This window comes from Oryctolagus cuniculus, chromosome 2 (genome assembly GCF_051225735.1).
Source record: "Oryctolagus cuniculus isolate XC-2025 breed Fujian yellow rabbit chromosome 2, ASM5122573v1, whole genome shotgun sequence".
Classification (NCBI taxonomy): domain Eukaryota; kingdom Metazoa; phylum Chordata; class Mammalia; order Lagomorpha; family Leporidae; genus Oryctolagus; species Oryctolagus cuniculus.
Genome location: NC_142868.1, coordinates 34,006,377 through 34,011,734, shown reverse-complemented (window position 1 = coordinate 34,011,734; position 5,358 = coordinate 34,006,377). Strand labels below are relative to the sequence as shown.

Here is a 5,358-nt window from a genome sequence, read left to right as displayed (position 1 = left end):
TGTAGTAGAAGTAATGATGCTGACTTCTGAGATAGGTCATAAAAGGCATTGTGCCCTCTTCCTTGTTTTCTCTTGGATGGTTTGTTCTTGGAGAAGCTACCAGGTCTCCAGGACACTTAAGTAGCCCTGAAGAGACTTCTGTAGTGATCAAGTCTCCTGACCAAAGCCATCTTGGAAGCATATGGTCCAGTGATGCTTTGTCAAGTCTTCAGAAGATGGCTGCCCTGGATGATATCTTGATAGTAATCTCATGAGACCCTGAGACAGAACCACACAATTAAGCCACTTCCCAATGGCCCACAAAAATGGTGAGATATTAAATGTTTGTTTCTTAAGCCGCTAAATCTGGGGACTTAAAAATAAGTAATATAGTATGCTACCAATTATCTATAAGCAAAAGATCACAAAATGTTTGACTTATCTCACTAACCCACAATTATCTTTATCAGTTTCAAAATCATTTTCTGGTTTCCTTAACAACTGAGTTGCTATTTGCTGCCATAGCATGTATTCATTTAATTAAATTGTTCGTAAGGCTACCCCATTAAACTCTAAGTTCAATAAGATCCTGTATGAGACCATGTATACTTTGTTTTTGCTTTTGTTTTTAATATTTTTTATTTACTTGAAGGAGAGAGAGAGAGAGAGAGAGAGATCTTCAATCCACTGTTTTACTTCCCCAAATGACCACCAAAGCTAGGGCTGCTCCAGGCCAAAGCCAGGAGCCTAGAGCTCTTTCTGGGTCTTCCACATGGGTGTCAGGGACCCAAAAAGTTTGGCCATTCTCCGATGCTTTTCCAGTCACATTAGCAGGGAGGTGGATCAGAACTGGAGCTCAAACGAGTACTCCAATACAGGATGCTGGCATGGCAGACGGCAGCTAAGCTCATTGCATCACAACTCCAGGGCCTCCCTATCCCCCAACTGTGTACCTTGTTGGCACCATGCCCCTAACACCTGCCATAGTGCCTGATGTAAAGTAAACCATAAATAAATATTTCAGGGGACAGATGCTGTGACTCAGAGTTAAGCAACCACTTGGGACGCCCTCATCACATATCACAGTGCTGGTCCAGCCCCGCCACTTCTGATCCAGCTCCCTGATAATGCTCCAGGAAAGCAGCAGAAGATGGCTCAACTGCTTAAGTCCCTGACACCCCTGAGGAAGATTTGGATGAAGGTTCTGGCTCCTGGCTCCTTGGCCTGGCCCAGCCAAGTTGTTGTTGCCAATCGGTGAGTGAACCAGTGGGTGGAAGATCTTCCTTTCTTTCTCCCTTCCAAATAAATAAATAAATAAATAAGCACATCTTTTTATAAAAATAAATAGTTGGGGAATGAATAGTTTGGTGAGTGAATGAATGATTGAATAATTGGAGGCAGATAGGAGATAATGTAATTATAATGACATAGAAAACCTCTAAGTGTAGAGACTGCTGTGAGAACCAAGAGGAGTGGCATTAAATTTAATCTATATCACTCCCAGGTTTTGTGACATTTGGCAAGTTACATTTTATATGGTATCACTTATATGAAAATTCTAAATTAGGCAAATCTGTAGAGATAGAATGTAAATTAGTGGTTCCCTAAGTCCAGGGCAGTGTGGAATAAGTAATGACTGCTAAAGGATAAAGGGTTTCTTTTTGAAGTAAGGAAAATGTTCTAAACTTAGACTGTGGCAATTGGTTGCACAGCTCTGTGAATGTAGTAAAACCATTGAATTACATACTGTAGCTGAGTAAATGTTTATGGCACATGAATTATATCTCAAAGAAGTTGCTTCCTTTTTTAAGCCAGAACTCTTTACAATAGACTACTGCATGTCATGGTTATTTAAATTGCTATTTTTTTAAACTCTTTTCTTAAAAATACGGTGTCAGTGCTGGCCTTTGGCCTAGCAATTATGATGCTGGTTGAGATGCCCATGTCCCACATCAAAGTGCCTGGGTCTGAGCTCCTGTCCCAATTCCAGGTTCCTGCTAACATGTACCCTGGTAGGCAGTGGAGATGGCTCATGTGATTGTGTTCCTGCCACCCACGTAGGAGATTTGGATTGAGCTCCTGGCTGCTGATTGTAGGCATTTGGGAAGTGAGTCAGTGGACAAGATCTCTCTCGCGCTTTGTCTTTCCCTAACTCTCTGTCACTGTGCCTTTCAAATAAATAAGTAAAGAAATCTTTTTTGAAGAAGCTATTTGAAAGTAACTAAACTTCAAAAATAAATTTAAAAAAAGATTTATTTATATATTTGAAAGGCAGAGTTACAGAGAGGCAGAGGCAGAGAGAGAGGTCTTCCATCCACTGCTCCACTGCATAGATGGCCTCAACAGCCAGAGTCTCCCATGAAGGAGCAGGGTCCCAAGGACTTAGGCCATCTTCTACTGCTTTTTCCAGGCCATAGCAGAGAGCTGGATCAGAAGTGGAGTAGCTGGGACTCGAACCAGCACCCATATGGGATGCCAGCACAGCAGGTGGTGGCTTTACCCACTATGCCACAGAGCCGGCTCCTGTTATTTTGGGTTGAGAGAAAATATAAGATAGTGCTTGTGTACAAGAAGTTCATTACAACAAAAAATGTTTTCTTGGTCTTAAAGAGTTATAACAAATTTATGTTTTATTTCAGACAAATATGATTTAAATAGAAGTTGGATTATTTTTAGAAATATGTGTCATACTTCAGAGATACCACTAACCAAATATCAAGAAGTATCAATTCATTTATATCTAAAATCTTAAACTAACCCAAGAGAAAAGACTTTTCAGAAAGAACAACACCCCTTTTCTCCTCCTCCGTCTTCCAATAAGCAGCATTCTACCATCTATTTCTATAAATGTGATGACCTTAGATATCTCATCCAAGTGGAATCATTCAGTATTTTTCTCTTTTGTGACTGGCTTACTTTACTTAGCATAATGTCCTCAACATTCATCTATGTGGTAGCACGTGACAGAGTTTCCTTCTTTTGTTTAAAAACTGAATAATATTCCACTGTATAGATATACCAAAGTTCCTTTATCCAGTTATCCATGGGTGGACATTTGGGTTGCTTCAACTCTTGGCTATGGTAAATAGTGCTGCTATGAACATGGATTTGCTATTATCTCTTTGACATTCTCTTTTCTTTCTTTTTTTTTTTTTGTGATCAAAAGTTTTATTTTCAGATGTATCTTCTTGGAATTGAGTGTATTCATTTTCAAATTGTCTTATAATACACATCTTAAAAATCTGTAAAATGTTACTCTCCTTTTTTTAGAAATAGCTTTTTTTTTAAAGATTTATTTATTTATTCATTTGAAAGGCAGAGTTATAGAGGTAGAGGCACAGGGCAGGGTGGGGAGAGGAGTCTTCATCCTCTGGTTCATTCCTCAAATGGCCGCAACAGCCAGAGCTGTGCCAATCTGAAGCCAAGAGCCAGGAGCTTCTTCTGGGCTTCCCCGCAGGTTCAGGAGCCCAAGGACTTGGGCATCTTCCACTGCTTTCCCTGGCCACAGCAGAGAGCTGGATCAAAAGTGGACTAGCCGGGATTCAAATTGGTGCCCATATGGGATGTTGGCACTGCATGCAGCAGCTTTACCCACTATACCACAGCACCAGCCCCAGTGTCACTGATTTTTAAAATATATTTCCACAAAAATAATTTTAAGAAAGATGTGAAGGGCGAAGAAGCTGAATTATTATCTCAGAGTCTCTAGTGCTTTTGGTCCAGTCCAGTCCAGCCAAGTAGACAAAAAGGTTTGTAAGAGAAATTACATTTTATGAATCAAAGTGATGAAAAAAAGCCTTGGATCATTCATGAGTAAAAAAAAAAAAAAACAGGAAAAACAACTCATATTCAAATTGTAAGACCCGTATACTTACTAAAAGAAATATATGTCAATATAAAAACAACTCAACATTTATTCAACACTTATCATTTTCCAGACAGTGGCTAGAAGCTTTAAAACCATGATTTCTAACTTTGAAAATGATTCTTAAGTGTATGGCTAAAGCTGTCTTAGTTTTTCTTTTTTAAACAAGAAAATGAAGCATGTTAAAGTTGAATGACTCTTCCAAGGCCATATAACTGGTAGGTGGCAGAACTGATTTGAATCCAAGTTTTTCTTTTACACTACACAGAACTTACTGTATAGAAAAATAGCTGAATAAACTGCTCTTATTATCTTAGTCAAATTCCACTTGAAAAATTCCATATGTGGCCTACTACTCTGATATGGTGATATCTTTCATGATATTAATAACAGAGAAAACCCACTATGTTCTTATGAGTGCAGAAGACAAAGTGTTATCACAGACAACAATAATAAGCTATTCTTGTCCTCAGTTCCAACAATGTAGAACCTGTAACTCACAACAAGGATCCCTCCAATTCAAACATGTAATGGGGTACTCTACATAGTCATAAATACAAAGATCTGAAACCTCATTTCTGAGCCACTGTGTATGTTAAGAATCCAGCTTGCATTTGTCAGTGATGCCATATTAAACTAAGAAGTCCCTGAAGAAGTTACAGCATTGACAAAATTCAATACAACAGTAGACCACACGCAAAGGAAACAAAGCTAGGCCCTTCCACAGAGCTGTCTGTCCTTGCAATGAATTTTTAAGTCAATGTGTCTTCATGCCACACATATTCCCCCATGTCTGCTTGATGAAATACTATAATGGCCATGAGGTCTACTTCCTGCAGTCTTGTGTAGACTTTGCTGCCACCCCAAAACCCAAAGGGATGTCTACCATTGAGTTCATCACCACTCCCTGGTACTGAGAAATATTTTCAGTGATTCGACGTAGACCAGGTTTCAAAACATGGTTCCCATACAGGAAAGACTGCTCTGTGCCAGGCCTTATCCACATTTTATATTTGGTATAAGGCGCCAGGTAATCCAGCACCATGTGTGATGTGCAACTGGAATTTGTAGGTCTTGGTGAGTTTCCCAAAGCAGATCTGCAGTGACACCAGCTTGTCCCTGGAGATATTGGCAGCCATTTACAGGATCTTTTCACTCACGTAGTGCACACGGTCATTGCGTAGCCTGAAACAGTAGGTGCCGACGGGCTGGTCAATTAGCAACTGCAGGTTCTCCCTGATGTATTTGGCCATCTTCTCAAACATGACCTGGGTCTCCTCTTCAGTCAAAGGCTGCATTTTTCTGCTCGACATTCTCTTTTCAATTCCTTAGGCTGTAAACCCAAAACTAAGATTGTTGGATCATAGTGTAGTTCTATTTATAATTTTCTGAGAAATCCCCATATTATTTTTCATAGCAGTTGCACCATTTTACTACCTCGCCAATGGTGCCCAAGGGTTCCAATTTCTCCATATCCTCACCAATTCTTGTCATTTTCTGTGTTTTTGGTAGTA

General features: G+C 39.7%; 1 pseudogene; it reads right to left on the bottom strand.

Moving 5' to 3' along the window:
- Nucleotides 1–4,248: 4,248 nt before the first annotated feature.
- On the bottom strand, nucleotides 4,249–5,142 carry LOC149127721 (60S ribosome subunit biogenesis protein NIP7 homolog pseudogene; annotated as a pseudogene).
- Between the last annotated feature and the right edge of the window lie 216 nt (nucleotides 5,143–5,358).